General features: G+C 39.0%; 1 protein-coding gene and 1 long non-coding RNA gene across 3 annotated transcripts in view; both read right to left on the bottom strand.

Moving 5' to 3' along the window:
- The window catches only part of si:dkey-106n21.1 (solute carrier family 23 member 2), a 165,198-nt gene that overhangs the window by 123,874 nt on the left and 23,105 nt on the right, over positions 1–18,219 (bottom strand). The window lies entirely within an intron of this gene.
- LOC129157089 (uncharacterized) lies at positions 1,443–4,100 on the bottom strand. Of its 2 annotated transcripts, none has more exons than XR_011520303.1 (7): positions 3,606–4,100; positions 2,822–2,932; positions 2,289–2,351; positions 2,153–2,216; positions 1,942–2,082; positions 1,639–1,871; positions 1,443–1,556 (listed from the first exon to the last, which is right to left on the bottom strand). It is a non-coding gene; the product is annotated as an uncharacterized lncRNA (long non-coding RNA). The 2 variants fall into 2 exon arrangements; XR_008560461.2 differs by having other exon boundaries at positions 1,633–1,871; positions 3,606–4,097.

The raw sequence follows: 18,219 nt of genomic DNA, 5'->3' as shown, positions 1-18,219 counted from the left end.
AGATAAGAAGGCCCAAGACCATTAAAGGCACAGTCCGCAGGATGACGCCATCAGGGTGAGGAGGAGGAGATTTTTAAATTCGAACGGCTGTTGCTCACTCCCCCGCCCTTCCTGAAAGAGCCGAAAGCCACACCTCCCAATGTGCACGCGCAGGAAAAGCAGAGTCAACATCGGAGCATTGCTTCTTGTAATAGAGCTGAGCTAGTGTTAGCAATGGAGTTATCTGAGGTAAGAAAGTTGTATTTAACCAGCACATTAAACACTTACTGTTTACAAAAGGCATTTTATAAAGAATATCTATAAATATATTTATATTTTAAAATACCAGTAACAGTTGGCAATCTATATTGTAAATAAAATTAATCCTATCAAATTGTTAGCATTTTATTACAAGTAACTAGCTTATTTTTAATTGCTTTGCCATTCAAGATGGGATGAATATATCAAAGCATATAAATAATTTATGTGGAAATCATGAATAAACACTGCATTCTGTGTAGTCCTCCTATAATCATGGTTGTTTTCATAGGGTTTCTGTTTATTGTTGGTTTAGCCCAAATTTTGACTAGATGTAAACCTGATGTGTGTCAAAATTGATTAATATGCAAGAGTACTTTTTATATTAGTATAATTTTTTTATTCTAATACAATTTAGAGTTCAGTGATTGAGGAATCCGCTGAGGAAGAGTTTGAACCTCCTATTGCATCCTCAAGACGTGGTGCAAAAAGGAGATGCCCACCATCATCTCAAAGCCGTGGTGCATCCAGAGGCCGAAGAAGTGTGAGACACTCAGCTGTGGACCTTGGAGATGAAGATCTCTCTCGAGTTCGGAATCTTTGTTCCGAGCGAATAGACTTTGAACGTGTAAGCATAACAACATTACACTAAATTATCCTAAAAACTGTTGCTGTAGCATCTCTTTCCACTTTTGTAGCAACACATACAGAACCTCAACCCTCAGCAGGCTATTGGCATCCTTACCATGGTGCTGGACAGACACTGGTGTTCTCTTTGATGTACTTGCCCTCTCTGGTCCACCTGCCACAACACCTCCAACACCCAATCAACCTTCATGGTGTGTATGCTCCCACTGCAGAGATATGCCAACTGATTTGGAAAAGAAATGCTGCCAACAGCCTCCCCAGACATGTATTTCAACTGTACCACACATGGAGGAGTTTATTCTGCAAAATTCCCTGACCCCAATGGTAACTACACTGGTTTTATTCCAAGACGATTGTAAATAAATGTATATATTTGATATTTTACATAAGTTTGTTTTTATATATTTTTGTTTGATGCTCTAATAAAGTGTTCTAAAGCACAACTCTGTGTTGCATTTGTAAAAATACCATACATTTTAAAACTCCAGCACAACAAAAAAAAAAAAAAATGTCTACCTCCAACATTTTACATAAATTTTTAAATTATTAGTCCTTATTTCCCCAAAATATATCTTTATTTTCAAAAAAAAAAAACACAGGAAACAAAAATAAAGAAGGTTTTGGGTTTTCTCTTGCCTCCCCCAACACCTATGTCTGTGGCAAAGTTTTACCTGTAAATAAAAAATAAACTCAATTAGCAATGGACTATTGTGTGGAAGATGTAAGGCAGATAATGTTTTATTTTACCATCACCGCAAGTCCGTAGGTGTTGTAGAAGTTCCTCTGTTGATGGTGCAGGAACTCCGGACAGCAAACCATAACGCCTTGGACCCTCAGGCCTTAGCTTGTAGCGTCGAGGAAGACCTTTCTTGCTTGTCAAGCGTCGGTCAGTTGCTTCTGGGATATTACAGTCATGAACTGTATCCTCTATGTTAATTTCTTGCAGAGTCTCAAGTTGTAATGTTTATTGTAATGCTGCTCCAGTCCTGTGAACAAAAGCTTTTTATTAACTATGCGCTATTGCAGTTTTATAGAATGTTAAACGAAAGGAATTACCTTATGTGTATATAAGGTGTGTAGTCCTCATCACCGCGGTCATCAGTACCGCTGTCCATCTCGATGGTTTCGTCCTCCTCTGAAGACGAATCAACTTCTGGTTCTCTGTTTGGTGACCACGTGTCATCTGATGACTCTATCCTGAATATACACAATATAAAGTTTTTAGTATGGAAAATTAGACACATTTTATTAACATCTGAATACTTACAGAGTTTTGAATATTGTTGAACTCTTCCTCGTCAATGTTTGCTTCAATTCCCACACAAGATAACCTAAAAAAGTAATTATTGTTTACTTTTCCTGACAAACGTGACAGCCAAATACAGATACAACCTTGTACTTACATTTGTGAAGATCCTTCTTTTTTAGTTTCACCTTGTTCCATCACCTCCTCCAAATTATCATCCCTATGAAAATAAAATACAAGCACAACAATATGATTAGAATCAATACATATTTTGTCATTTTGAAGGTAATAGACCTCGTCTATTGGCCGTCATCATCACCCTCTCCTTATTTTTCTCACTCTAATTATTACGCATTTCTCTGTATCCACTGAATTCCTTCTTTACAAATAATTTCCTGTCTCTCTCTTTACATTTTAAAAACACAATTGTGTTATTTTTTTCTCATAAACTTTGAAATAAAAATATAATTTTTTAAAAATATGTTAAATTTTGTTGTTGTGAAGTGCCTCAAGAGTTTTATCTTGAGAGGCGCTATATAAAATGTAGTTTTACTATTTATTTCTATACATTTTTTATAGTCATTCATTATCCCATTTCTAGATTTTTTTCAAAATAATCCACCACTAACTTAAAACAAACAGAGGCAAAATTATAATATTCCTGGTAGAGGTTTTTACGCAGCTATTTACCTTTCAGATGATTCTCCATGAATGCTAGACAGAGCTGGCACTGGTGTTGGAGAAATACACAGTTGGCGCTTCAATGGTGTATATGTTGATGCTTCATATTTGGACTGATGACTGTAAAAAACAAAGCCCAAAAATTAGTGATCACAAGCTAAGCAAGTCTCCCCAGCCTTCACAGATTTTTGCACGAGCTGATTATCATTCCTTTTATTTTAATATGGAGTTTTCACGTAGGTAAGACCACAAACTCAGATGGTAATCTGTACACGTGGCCCACCCAGGTTAGCACAATATGTCTTTCAGTGCTAATGGAAACGTAAGGTTTCGGATAGGTTCCTGATCAATCACACCTAATTCTAACTGCTGAATCATCTCCTCAGACTTCTACAAGTGCTACATGAGCTGCTGATTACTCATTTTAATCAAACACGCAGCTCAGGCAAGTGTAAACACCTAATTCAGCTTTCAAGATGCTAACTGAACCCCGCTAACGGGGAAGTTATAAACAAGAGCTTAAAACAATATACTGATATGGCCTATAGTTAAACGCCACACTAATCATTAGCTCCCATATAAACAAAAAACTAAAATCCCCTTTCGTTACTCAAACTTCTTCCAAATATAGCATAACTAGTTCACTAGCATCGATTCATGTCGACTTAGCATTCAAGCTAATGCTACATTAGCCAACAGGACACCAAGCATACAAAGCTTGTTTGCTCTATTACTTCTTTCAGTGAAAGAAAGATTATAAGTAAATTTAGCCGAAAAACAATAAATAACTTACCTGTCTAAAAGATACTTTGCCAACTCTTCATCCGTTTTCAGGCCGTGTAGATCACGAAAATCTCTCCATCGTGTGTAAAACAATCTCCAATGTAAATTCTACTCGACTGTCTCAAACGTCTTACAGCCACTTTTGAAGAAAGGCTTTTAAACTTTTTAAATGTTTTCTGAGATGTGGAAGGCAGTCGAGGAATCGGTAATTTGGGGTTTTGTTGCTCCATGTTTCTGCAGTAAGCCGAGTGAGGCGCGTGACACTGTTGTGCACGCTGAGACCTGCTCGTGCTCGATGATTGACAGCTGCCCCCTGGTGGAAACGCAGCGCTATTGGTCAACGCGTTAGGCTTGCAGAAATATTGGCTGAGCTCTACAGGGCAGGGGAGGGACTTAGGAGAAAATTGAAATATTAAAGATTATTTACCTTTTTTAATAAAATTGGGTCAGATGGTCAAAATCAAACATTTTTAAAGTTATTCTACATTTAAATGTTGCAGACTGTGCCTTTAAGACACTTAAAAACCATTAAAAGAACCTTAAAATCGATCCTGAAACATACGGGGAGCCAGTGCAGTGATTTTAAAACCGGAGTGATGTGCTCCCACTTCCTGGTCTTCATCAGGACACGTGCTGCTGAGTTTTGTAAAAGTTGTAAACCTGAGAAATTAATTCAATTAGAAACAAAATCATTAGCATCCTCCCTAATGCAATTTCGTCTTCCTCAGTAAGTGAGGCAGCATCAGAGGTAACTGTAGAACCTCATCTGTGTTTGAACCGTTTTGATCCAGTTGAGCTTTCAGAGTTATCAAAAATATTAGCTTCATCTAAACCTTCAATTTGCCTTTTAGATCCAATCCCAACCAAATTATTCAAAAATGCATTTCCTTTGGTTACTGCCCCCATTCTAAATATAATCAATCTATACTTAGTAAATGGAAGTTCTCATCTTAGGACCTGAATTTCAGAAAAGGAAATTGCTTAGTCAATCACCTGACCTGAATGGCATTAAATTAGTCTTCGAGAACAAAGTAAGGAACCTTGGTGTTATCTTCGACCAGGACATGTCATTCAAATCCCACATTAAACAGGTTTGTAGGATTTCCTTTTTCCACCTTCAGAATATTGCTAAGATTAAATGCATCCTTTCCAGGAGTGATGCTGAAAAACTAGTACATGCATTTATTACATCAAGACTGGATTACTGTAATTCATTACCCATGCTTTCGTTCTTTTTTAAACACAGAAACAGCCGGCAGCTGTCGGCGAAACCGTAGCTACAAACAGGTAAACAAAACTGTTTCTGTGTTTAAAAAAGAACGAAAGCATGGATTTACAAAGACACAGCAAGAACACACCTAAGATGTTCAAAGAGAAATACGGACAACAAGGAACGAAGGACTTCCGCCGTTTGGAACGATTACACCAGAAACGCGCACGTCTAAGAAACCACCTTCGCTTCTGTTTAAGATGCCGGGACGAAAACATCACACCCACAAGCCTACAGCTGAAAACATCGATCCGGACCCAGACAGCACAAAATATAATAGAAAGAGCACAGAGAGCACTGCTCAAGGAGAGGATAAGGAACGTCATAACCAAACAGAGGCGTGTGGAGGACGAACTGGAAAGAGGACACCTGGACTTGAAAAGGAATTACAAACTTGATAAACAAATGGAGGAACTAATTAAAGGACACATGATGGAAAAACAGGAACAAGAGTTCATAAAAGTGAAAGAAAGACACATAAAGAAGTTAAACAGACTCATAAACAAGAAAAAGAGGGGAGAAATACAAGGCAACTCCACACCAAACTCATGGGTATGTAACATTTCACAATACAAACTAACAGAAGCAGAAGAGAGCATATTAAAGAAAGGTTTAAACTTTGCAGTCACACCAAAAGAAATACCATATGATGAATTTATTGTAGCAACAGAACTAGCATGTCAACAGATCACAGATGAGGGAAAGAAAGCAGAACTCAGAAATAACGTAGTTGGGATATTAAAAAACAGCCAAATTCAACACAGCAATATTACAAAAGAAGAACAATCAGCCATGACAGCTTTATCCAAAAATGAACAGATAATTATTCTACCGGCAGATAAAGGAAGAACCACAGTAGTTATGGACAGAGAAAAATATAAACAACAGATGAAACAGATGCTAGAAGACAAAAATACATATGAAATACTTAAAAAAGATCCAACAGAAAACATTAAGAAAAACATGAAAAAATTACTGAAGCCACTGCATGAAAAAGGCAAAATAACAGAAAAAATGTACAAACACTGGATTCCCACAGCAAACATAACACCAAGAATATATGGAACACCAAAAATACATAAACAAAACACCCCACTTAGACCAATAGTTGACAGCATAGGTACACCAACATACAACATGGCAAAAGATATCAGCAGAATCATCAGCCCGTTATTAGGAAATACAGACCAACACTGCAAAAATAGTATAGAATTGGCAAAAGAACTAAAGGAAATTACAATAGAAGACAACGACATACTCATCTCACATGACGTCACATCTCTGTTCACAAAAACACCAACCCAAAAAACCATAGACATAGTAGTTAACAGAATCAGACAAGACAAAACTTTACATAAAAGGACAAACCTCACAGCAGATGACATAGCACAACTGATAGGACTGGTAGCTAACTCCACTTACTTCACATACGACAACACAATATACAAACAACTGGAAGGCTTCGCCATGGGTAACCCGTTATCAGCCACCCTGTGCGAGTTTTTCATGGAAGACCTGGAACAAAAAGCCATAGCCACCGCCCCCCCAAACTGCAAAATAAAACTATGGAAACGCTACGTAGACGACATACTGGAAATCATACCAAAAGGTCAAACAGAAACACTAACACAACACACAATATTGACGACACGGGCAACATAAAATTCACTTATGAGTTAGAAACAGAAGGCAGCATAGCATTTATGGACATGAAAATCACCAGGCAGACCGACGGGACCCTAAACATAAACACATACAGGAAACCAACACACACAGACCAATATTTATTATGGACATCAGAACACCCCACCATACACAAAATGTCAGTAATCAGAACATTATATCACCGAGCAAACATAATAACAGAAGAGAGAGACCGTAAACAAGAGGACAAACACATACAACACGCTTTAAAGACCTGCAGATACCCGACATGGGCAATAAACAAAGGAAAACAACAAACAAAAACAGAAAGCAAAGAACAACCCAAAAAAAGAACCAGAAACTAGGGATGCACCGATCAGGTTTTTTGCTGCCGATCACCGATACCGATATCAAAGAATGCTGATCACCGATACCGATACCGATCACGTGGATTGGCCAGAAATTTTCTACAACATTATAATGAGTGCTACAAACTACATAATCTGGGAATAAAGGAAATGTAACCTAATCTAAAATGGTCTGTATTAGGGTTGTCACGGTGTGAAAATTTAACCTCACTGTTATTGTGACCAAAATTACCACGGTTTTCGGTATTATCGCGGTATTTTTTTTAAACGTGCTACATTTTCACACAATTAAATAAACCCTGTATGTCAGGAAATATTGTCCTCAGTTTGTGTCTAAATTTTGCCTAAAATGTGTTATTTTGTAATTATGTTGTTCATTTGTTTACATTTTTCCCCTTTAGCCTTTAAAATACCAATATTTGTCCATAACTTCTTATTTTATGTCTGTTTGATGTCATCATTTTAAAAATATTAGATCAGATGATACTTAGTACTCAAGTAGCCTTCTAATCAGATACTTTTTTACCCTTACTTGAGTAATAAACCCTATATCAGGAGAATATTGTCCTCGGTTTGTGTCCTTCCAGTGAGCTTTGCAGATGTGGGAAAATGTCATCAGGCAGTAATCGTTGTTAAATTCATAATTATTCTCGGAGAGAGACCAACTCTTATCTGCCCCTGGGAGCCCCGTAATGCATAGCGTCATTTCAACATGGGGGTGTCCGCGACACGGTTTATATGCAGGTAGCGGCGCTGCGGCTGCTTTATATAGCGACTCGTTGCGTTCTCCCTCAACCCAAATCCTCGGATCACGCATTTTAGCTAAAACGCTAACGTTAACTTGCCTTGCGTTGACTGTAGAGTTGTGGGTGATGGTCACGCAGATGTGTCATGAGATTTGAAGCGTTGCTGCCTTTCACAGACACTTTTTCTGCTCGCGCTGCAAACAGGATAGCCGTCCGTCCGTCTTCTATAAACTCCCTCGGCATTCTTCAAATATCTAAAATATGCCCGTACTTCCGACTTTGTCTTCTTTGAGGGATAATAAATGTCCTCCTGAGCGCTGCCGTCTCCTCCTTTGACCATTATTTCAGCTTTAGCTTCAAGAAAGTTTTGTTGTAAACAAAGCGTGCATGTGCCACCGGCAACTTCAGCCGATGATACGGTGGCTGGTAAGGGTCACCGCGCCTACACCGCAGCCACGGTAAACCCACCAAGATAATATAGTTTTTTTAAAAACAAGACGGTTATTATTATTGTCAACTTTTTTTTTTTTTACCGGGGTTTACCGCTACACTGGTTACCGTGACAACCCTACCTGATCGGTTTGCTTTGATCTATTTTGAAAATTCCGATCAAAACCGATAGGGGCGCTATCGGCCGATTACGATCAAATGCCGATCCATCGGTGCATCCCTACCAGAAACCCAGAAAGACAAGAACCAAAACCAGTGATAACCCTACCATACATCAGAGGCATAATGGAAAAAATAAGAGCAACAATGAAAAAACACAACATAAACACACCAACAAAGCCATACACAACAGTTAGAAACAGATTAGTACACCCAAAAGACAAAATATCAGCTGGACAAAAATGTGGAGTCATCTACGAAATCCCATGCAAAATATGCAATAAAACATACATAGGAGAAACCGGACGCCAACTCAATACACGGACAATAGAACACAGAAAGGAGTGCGAGAAAGAGGCAAATCGTAAACACACAAGAGCAGCAAAAGAAGAAGCAGAAAGTACAATAAAAAAGTCAGCCGTAACAGAACATTGCTTAAGAGAAAACCATATAATGGACTGGGACAGCACACGGATCATAACCACTGAACAACAAAAATACAAAAGATGGATCAAGGAAGCAATAGAGATGAGACGTGGATGTGGGACCATGAACAGGGACGACGGAGTTTACACGCTGGACCACGCATGGGACTGCATCGTCGGAGAGGGGAGAGCGGGCAGTAGAGGGCGACAACGTCCTCTGCTGCCCGCAGATAAACAGAGAAGGAAGTGACGCGCCACCATCAGCGTCAGCCTGAAGAAGCCGGCAGCTGTCGGCGAAACCGTAGCTACAAACAGGTAAACAAAACTGTTTCTGTGTTTAAAAAAGAACGAAAGCATGGATTTACAAAGACACAGCAAGAACACACCTAAGATGTAATTCATTACTCTCAGGAAGTCCACAGAATGTAGCTAAACGTCTTCAGTTTGTCCAAAATGCTGCAGCTAGAGTTCTGATGAGAATTAAAAAGAGAGATCATATCTCTCCTGTCTTAGCTTCCCTACATTAGCTGCCTGTTAAATTCAGAATAGATTTTAAGATCCTTCTTCTCACATATAAAGCTCTTAATAATCAAGCTCCATCATACATCAGTGATCTGATTGTTCCATATGTTCCTAACCGAGCACTTCTTTCTCAGACTGCAGGTTTGCTGGTGGGTCCTAGAGTATCTAAAAATAAGATGGGAGGCAGATATTTTAGCTATCAGGCTCCTCTCTTGTGGAACCAACTCCCAGCTTTAGTCCGTGAGGCAGACACCTTGCCTACTTTTAAGAATAGGCTTAAAACATTTTAATTTGATAGGGCCTATGGTTAAAATCTGATGTTAGCCTAGATCTGGACAAGTGGGGGAGTAGAGGGAGGTGGAGTGCACTGTCGGTAAAGATGGCTCTCCCTTGCCCTATCTCCAACATGCCTCCATCTAAAAGGCTAGGTTATCTGGCGTTATCTCTGTAGTTATGCTGCTATAGGCTTAGACTGCTGGAGGATACACTGACCACTTTCCACACGTGACTACTTTCTTCTACAATTTGCTCTTTAACTGTATAATTTCCTGGTATTTCAGCTGTTAACTTTATTTTTTCTCTAAGTGTTTTTCTCCCCTGAAGAAGCTACAATGATGTTCAGCTGAGCTGTGGTAGCCTCATGATGGGGGCCATCGGCTTGAACACTGTTGCTAACCATTTAAACATTCTCCCTCTCCTGATAATAACATTTTATTTTCTTTGACATTGAATGTGCTACTACTAGTTTACTCGTTTATTATAGATTCACTAGGATTAATACAATAAAGTTTATCTCTCACCAAATAGAATATTTACTAAGAAATCACAATGTAACCATAGAAACATTACTTGAGAAGTATTGGGCTACTAAACCTGTTATTGTTGTCTGAACTGTAGTACCACAAATGCCCACCAGGGTGCAGGTTTACACCTTCTAAAGCCTGAGCTATAGACGTGCGACTTACTCACTTTCACCTCTCAGCACATGTGTCGGCTGTGCACTGAACGGAGCGAGGAAGGAGCAGAAAATAGTGATGTATGAATTGATATTATTGAATAGTTTATAATTATAGATAATATACTGTGAACCGGCTGGAACCTTGTGAGTCGTCTGTGAATGACCGGAGTAACCGTTTGTTGAGAGCTAGCTTGTTGAGATCCTGGTGAGTGAAAACTTAGTCGGCCTGCTTTAGCTTTCGGCTTATGTGTTATTGTGGCATAATTTACTGACTTTTATTTCAAATAAAACCAATCGGGAGTTTTATGGACATTGTCCTAATCTTTTAAATGCTTTGGTGTATTCCACATCATCGTAAATTGTGAGAAATTGGAAAAAAAAAAGCTAACGTTAATGCTAGCACTAATGACTAATGCTAGTTCCTATCTTTTACAATGGAGTAATTAGCACTGTAGCAAGAGTGCTCGTGCTCTCTGCATACCAACTCATTTATTTTGTTAGAACGCCAACAGTTTGATTGTGAGCCATGTTAAGTGAGGCTATACAGTTGGTTTTACTAAATAAATAAATAACTTTTTTTGTACAAAGTTGATAAGAAATTCATTTAATTTACCTGGTTACAAGAATTAAAAAGATAAAACATTTTTTAAAAGTGATGAACATTGCAGTTCAATCATATAAATATGATTAAGTCATAAGTTGTTCGATTCATTTATGTTTAGCATAAGGTTGCTGCTAAACGACAGAAAAACTGTATACAAATTAGTTTAAAGTTAAAGCTAAAAGCTAGAACTGGGAAGCATTTCAGTTGTTTTATAAGGTTTTCCTAAAAACAGTTGGATAACTACTAGTAATGCTCTTTTTGGTTAGATAGATATGAGGATAGAAAAATGAACAGAATGATTTCTGCATTCTATGTAGATTGGTTTTATAGTGATTCTGGATTCTTGACATGATGGCGAGCCGAGCCCAGGTGGACTGCGGACAGGTGTAAACGGTGTGGCCAGCTGAGACATTCTTTCGCAGAGGAACCTTCACGAACTGGAAAAATCCAAATAGATCTACAGATAAGATACAAAACACTACACTACCCAGGTAGCAACGTTGCTCAAGAATTGAATTCTCAAGATTAACATTTCTTTTGGGGGGGGGAGCTGTCTTTTATTTTGGGAATTGTATTTGACTTAGAAAATTATTGTAACTATACATTGTATTTTTGTATGCTGGGTGAAGCAATAACTCTCCATTGTTCAACTTTCGGGGGTTATCCTAATTTTCTTTGTAGATAGTCAGAGCCTAGTAGATGTCCAGGACCTAAGACTAGTCCCCTCTAAAGGTGCTACATTGGTATATATGTTGTGTGGGTGGATGTGTGTTTGTGTGTGGGTGGGCTGTTGTTGGTGTGTGTGTGTGCCTGCTCTGTCTTCTCGATCCCCAGTGAGTCATGGTGGATGGCTGCTTATACTGAGCCAGGATTCTCTGGAGGTTTCTTCCTGTTAAAAGGGAGTTTTCCTCTCCACTGTCGCTAAATGCTTGCTTAGTATGAGGATTGCTGTAAAGACACTGACACTAGTCAGTGACTTGATGCCATTTGCTGGGTACCTTATATAGGAAACATTTTTCTGATTGGCTTATTAAACTGACCTGGATTGGAATGTTTATTATGTGAAGTGCCTTGAGACGACTCTTGTCGTGATTTGGCGCTATATAAATAAACTTGAATTGAATTGAATTGAAACTTGAATTGATTAATGTTGCACTTTTACCATCTTTTATTATTTATCCATCTGCACCTCCTGGGTCCATCCTCACCTCCTCAATCACCGTGTGGTATGTTGTAGCTACCACAAGGGACAAAAAGAGGCTGCAGCGTGTTGTACGCCCTGCTGAGAAGGCCATTGGCTGCAAACTCTCCTATATGCAGGACTTGTACACCTCCTGTACAGTGAGGAATGCAGGTTGGATAACAGCTGACCCGTGTCACCCTGGACACAGACTTTTTGACTTGCTCCCATCTGGCAGGAGGCTCTGATCCATTCAGGCCAGAACCTCTTGCCACAAAAACAGTTTCTTCTCCTTTGCTGTTGTACTCATGAACAACAATACTAGGTCTGCCCACTCCAGTGACTTGGTTCTAGTCACATGACCCTGTGTTGTGTCTGTACCTGAACTGATTCGCTCTGATTAGTACCTAAACTGTCCTGTGTAACTTAGCGCTACCAAATTTGGCCTCAAGGGGCAGCAGATGATCATTTTTAAAATTCTGGAGGGACACGCTCTCAGGCGCCATCTTGGATTATCGGTCTGTCGGCAGCTGATGTCAAAGCAGAAGTCAGACAACTTGAGCTGAGCACAGTGAACCGTTGTGAAGCTGGACCCATCCATCCATCCATTGGAACATTTTGATTGATAAACTAAAGACTAAGTTTTGTGACTTGAACTTGGATTTCTTTTTTCCCTTCATACCTGTTATCCTGGCTGGTTTTTCCTTTGGAGGGGTTAGTTGGAGAGAGCCTCACCTGCTGCTGTCTGCTTCAACAGTGACTGGATTGCCCATCCTGGACCATTTTCTTTCTTCCTTTCTTTCTTTTTTTTGACATACTTTGTTGAGATGGTGGTAGGGCTTGAGTGCACTCATTATTTTGAACTTTTGGACATTGGGGTTAATATTATTTAATTCCTGAGATCTCAGAGGAATTTTTGTTCTTATACTGTTGAATTATCTGTGTATAAAAGAAAAAACTGATGGACATTTAAAAGTTAACCATTGAATAAGTTGTTTATGGGTGACTATCTTCAATACATTTTATATTATTGCTAGTTCTTTGTCATATGTATTATTTGGGTGGGTGTCTAACCATTGCTTGGGTAATAAGCAGGGCTGGACTGGGACAAAAATTCAGCCCGGGCATTTTGACTGGAGACCGGCCCATCACCTGTTTTTTTTGGAAAAGACATTAAGCTTTACGCTGTTTCTGACACACACCAACGTACACTTTCTTATTGGTAGTATTTATGTATCAATCTAATAAACGTAAACCTACTCCATCCTTCCTATCCTGGTATTCTAAAAAGTAGGGTTGGGGGTAACTGATTATTTTTAAAATGATTATTCTGACGATTATTTTATCGAATAGTCGACTATTCTACTGACTATTTAGATGATTAATCTAGCGATTACTTTTCTATTGCACAATTAATAAAAACCAAAAAATTCTAAATAAATTCCTCCAAAAAATTGATAAGTTGTTACTGTAAGAGAATAAACACTACAGGCCTTCCATTTTGTAAAACACTGCTTTTATTGTGTTGCGGTTGGTTATGTTCTGGTGACGTGTAGAACTTGGGAGTGCAGGCTGCTGCCTGAGAGGTGGTTGGAGACGGAGTGTCTCCATGCTGCTTTGTTTTGTTCACTTATGTGCATGAGGCAAGTGGTGTTACGACCCTTCCTGGGGAGTCACGTGTTTCTCCTATTTTAACTGTAAATCCTTCTAGCTGTTATATTTATAACAAGAAACAGATATTCGGACGGAATATTTTCATGTTTATTCGAATATGATTGTGGAACACACCCAGCATCATAATAAATGAAGTAATGTTTATGCCAATTTAAGCCTTTATGGGTGACCAGGACTCTGTGTTTATGAATGTGGAAGACACCCAGCATCCTGTGATGGCACTAATAACATCAAGAGATAATAAATAAGGTAATATTTAGGTCAATTTAACCCTTTACACGTGACCAGGACACTGTAATCAATTTTTTCAAGGGAAATGATCATTTGTTGCCATTTTTTAGGAGTTTATGAATGTGAAAGACAACCGGCATCCTGTGATGGCACTAATAACATCAAGAGATAATAAATAAAGTAATATTTAGGTAAATGTAACCCTTTACAGGTGACCAGGACACTGTAATCAATTTTTGGCAAGGGAAATTATCTTCTTTTCTTTTCTTTTTTTTTTGCCATTTTTGGGGTGTTTTTGATGACACAGTAGGCAGTATGAGTACAGTAACATCAACAGATAATACATAAAACCCTTATTTGGTCAATTTTAGCCTCTATGAAAATCTTAGCGATTCAATCACTTTTTGGCAAGTAAAATGCCATTTTATTTGTCTACACTTAAATCATCAATAAAGAATTTAAAGATATTTTGAGGCATTTCTTATAGGTAAACGGGAGGGTGTAGTCTATTTGGCAAGTGACAATCTTAATTTTATGTGCTGAAGTGCTTTTATCTTGTTACTTTTAAATAGAGCAACGTAATGTATAGATAGTAACCTACACAGTGTCATTAAAGCCAAAGCTTGATCATTTTAAATACTTTTTTTCAAGTAAAAATGTGCCCCAAACTAGTTAACTGTGGCTCCATGTCAAGTAGACTAAAGAAAGGAAGGGGAAAAAAATTAAATCGCTGGAGAATTGTTTATTTCCATTTATACAACGTTTACATTCAATACAGGGTGCCATTTTACATTGTTATTTATTTTTTTAGTATCAAGGCTGTAACATAAAGAAAGCCAGTTCTTACCACAAAGTTTGTGGCACAAACCATCTTTCAATCGCAAATATTGCAAAAAGGATTAATATATCCTCATTGTGAACGTTTAAGACAAATAGCAACACTTAAAACAACTTCCGAACTGGAAAAACTAATGTGGCAAGGTGCAGAAAGGAGTGCCCGGGCGGGATTCGATCCCCAGACCTCTGGGGTGAAAGTCATACGCTCTAACCACTCAGCCAAGGGGACATCTCCTTGGCTAAGTAGCCAGGGCTCATGATCAATCGGGACATTGTGGATGCTCACACTGCCACATCTTCCTCCCTCTTTCCACAAGCACGTCCTCGTGCTCCCGCGCAGGGTGCCACAAACACTGCCACACTAATATCCGCGATAAACATCTGTTTAAGTACCGGAAGAGGTTATCTTTGCTTTCTGAATGTCCATATTGCTAGATATGCTGAGTTTTAGGGCGAAATCCTGGGGAATTTTGTCTAGAAATGCAATTACCTAACCGTGCGCGATCCCGCGGTGGCTAATCATTTTTTGGCAGCGAGTCAATTTATGGCACAACACCGGCTCGGGTTTCTCCTCCTCCTCCCTCTTTTCTTCTCTAACCTGTCGCTGGGCTGAGGCTCCATCACTTCCTAAATGGATTTTACTTGAACCTTCACTACCAAACAACTGTGAGATTTTAACACATGTGCCAGCATCAGCCTGAAGGGCCAGTTTCTTTTTTAGTCGAATTTTCTCCGCTCCTCCTTTCCGTTTTTTGTTCTCCATTTTGTTAAGCTCGTCTGTCTGTTTACTGAGATTCACAAACAACTGGCGGGTGCATCAGACCTCTGGCTATTGGTCCAGCCCAGAGTGTATTATTACCAATTGGCCAATCCACCAACTTTTACGAGGCATCGCGTGGGGCGGCGCGGACAAGTTGTCAGCAACAACTAGAGGCCAGAGGAAAAAAAAAAAAAAAAAAAAAACAGACACCGGCCCATAAAAGATGAAAGGGTCGGCCCAGCGGGCAGTTGCCCGCTATGCCCTATGGTCAGTCCAGCACTGGTAATAAGTTTCAAACTCCTCATTGAACCTACAATAGATATTCCTTTCATGTTGCTGTGTCGCATAACTACAACATAGGGGTTACACTTGCATATAGCAGCCATTTCTCTAAATTGTCACTTTATATTTTTATTTTATCATGATTAGATTCTTACTTCTTATATTTTCTTATCTCTTTCGCAGCAATTTACTAATATTGTGATTCTCGCACAAATGGCAATAAAACCCTTCTGATTCTGATTTGATACAGTTTTTTATTTTATGCAGTTTTTCATTATTTTGTCTTTGCGATTTAATGTTATTATCCAGATATTTTTGTTGCACAGTACTTTAGTGCAACTTTATTATTTTTAAAGTGCTTTATAAATAATCCGGTCCAGTGGTGATGCATTCGGGGACGCTCAGAAATATGAATGTTAAAGGCTTTCAGAGAGGACTGATTCAGAATATTTATGAATAAAAATCGCGATTTGGATGTGAGTCGATTTTGTCCTGCACCTCTAACGTGCAATCCTGTAAGATCTCACTTTACCTAGTTTCACTTGTAGTTTTTGTTGTGATTATCTTTCAGTTACTACAGTTAGCTATTGAACAAGACGGCCTCAGAGGTTACCGCTTTACCAAGAACTGATAAAAGATCACACCGGTACCACATACAGGACAGTCCCACAAGTTGGATGGAGTTGCGCTCCAAATATGGCCATGCATCACAACACTTATACTTTCTGATTCACCAGTTCAGGGTTATTTGATGAAGTTGCTCACATAAACATTAACAGGCTGTGTCTTCACAAATATGTGTTGGGAGTTTCAGCAGAATTTCTGGCTATGAAAAGGAAAACTGCTAGAACTTTATGAAACTTGTGGCATTTGAGGCATCTCAACACCAACTTGTGCTTTGTCAATCATACACTTATGGTCTTCAGGATAGCTGAAGGTGTTCATCTTACAATGGACTGACTCCAAGTGTTAATCAGTTAATCTTTGTCCAATAAATACTTGCACACAGTTTGATTAAAATCTTTTCTATGGTTCAAGATGTTCTTCAAACTGCAAACTGAGTTCAATGCCAAAGCTTAATGGTAAATGGTCTGTATTTGTACAGCACCTTCTTAGGTTTCTACAACCCCCCAAGGCGCTTAACAACACAATCAGTCATCCACCCGTTCACACACACATTCGCATGCTGGTGGGGATGAGCTATGTAGCCACAGGTGCCCTGGGGCACACTGACAGAGGCAAGGCCAGCCATACACTGGTGCCACCGGTACCTTTGACCACCACATTGGTGTCTTACCCAAGGACACAACAGCAGCAATCTCTGGTGGGAACCGGGATCGAATCTGCAACTTTCCAATTACTGGACAACCCAGTCTGCCTCCTGAGCTACTGCTGCCCCTTTAAAGCTGCAAACCACAGCTTTCTCCCTTTCAGGAAGTATGTATGATTTTTTAAAATAAATTTATAAAAGGGATGGTCTTACACTGTACTGTTGTGTACTCTAGGCGACACATCAATTAATTTTTGCTAAGCCTGTTCCGTCGAGCTTCCATAATCACTGAAGCAGAGAGTGCTGCTTACGATGCAATACATTTTTCCACTGCTAGATAGTGCCTTCTGAGAAAAAACTCTATTTCTGTTTCAAGTAACCCAAAATAAATTGTAAAACATACAGCCCAAAGTCCACCATGACACTCTGACAGTATCTATCCTGTATAATGCACAACATGTTCTACTCTCAACCATGTTAGTTGATTTGTATTAACTGTGGCTGCGTTGTTTTACGTTTTAGGATTTGGCCTTTTTGAAGTTGATATACCGGTAGATCTATGGTTATGTTGTTGTATGACAATGGCCAAAGACAGTACCTCATTCTAAAATAATCTGTAGTTAGTATTGGCCTCAAATACACTCCTTTACTCCGGCTTTGTTTTTAAGTCTACAAAAAACTCAGACGAGCCAATGAGTTTATAATAACAACCACATCACTGCAAATGTCCCACTGTGAGAACAGCTGGGAACATCTGTCATCCCAAAAGACATCCTCTAACCCTACCATAATGTGCTGCCCATCTGTCTTGTGAGTCAACAAGAGAAAATCCAAAATGTTTGTTAAGAAACATGTTAAATTAAAAGTATCTGATTCCAATGAAACCATTTAAATGCTGCAAAGAGCAGCAATGCTGTGTTACAAAACAGCTCTGAACACATCTCATTCAGCTCATCACCTGTTCCAACAGCTGCCCTCAGAAAATAGCTAAAGGGCAATAAAAGTCAAAACAGACTAAAATACAGCACACACCCCAGGCTGTTGCATACATGTACCTGTTCTACCTTCATTCAATGAAGTACAATAATCACAATTTGCAATAAATGGTCTTGAGTTATAAAGTTCTGATGTAAATAAAAATGACACACAGCATGTTCATTAACACATGCATAACGCATATTTACTGTATACATTTTAAAACACTGGGCCACTAGTGATGGGAATTCCGGCTCTTTCGGCTCCCA

The sequence above is a fragment of the Nothobranchius furzeri genome, chromosome 4, assembly GCF_043380555.1.
Source record: "Nothobranchius furzeri strain GRZ-AD chromosome 4, NfurGRZ-RIMD1, whole genome shotgun sequence".
Lineage (NCBI taxonomy): Eukaryota > Metazoa > Chordata > Actinopteri > Cyprinodontiformes > Nothobranchiidae > Nothobranchius > Nothobranchius furzeri.
The sequence above is the reverse complement of the archived record's forward strand: the minus strand, read 5'-3'. Positions and strand labels throughout refer to the sequence as shown.